Source organism: Rhincodon typus, chromosome 14 (assembly GCF_021869965.1).
Source record: "Rhincodon typus isolate 14 chromosome 14, sRhiTyp1.1, whole genome shotgun sequence".
Classification (NCBI taxonomy): domain Eukaryota; kingdom Metazoa; phylum Chordata; class Chondrichthyes; order Orectolobiformes; family Rhincodontidae; genus Rhincodon; species Rhincodon typus.
The window spans coordinates 19804781-19804999 of record NC_063345.1 but is presented as its reverse complement, the minus strand read 5'-3'; positions in this window follow the sequence as shown (position 1 = coordinate 19804999).

Here is a 219-nt window from a genome sequence, read left to right as displayed (position 1 = left end):
TGAAGCTCCAGTAGGCCCATCCTGGGGAAGCAGGGCATTGTGGCAGCAAGAGTGGAGTTGGGGGTACACAGGGATAGAATTAGGAACTTGATGGGTCATCAGTGCATGAGCGGGTGGGGGGCTTCATGGGGGTGATGGGGGGGGAGGGGAGAGGAAGAAGGTCGTGGGGGTAAGCTGGAGGAGGGTGGCAGGGGCGAGCAGGGCGGCAGGCGGGGGGGG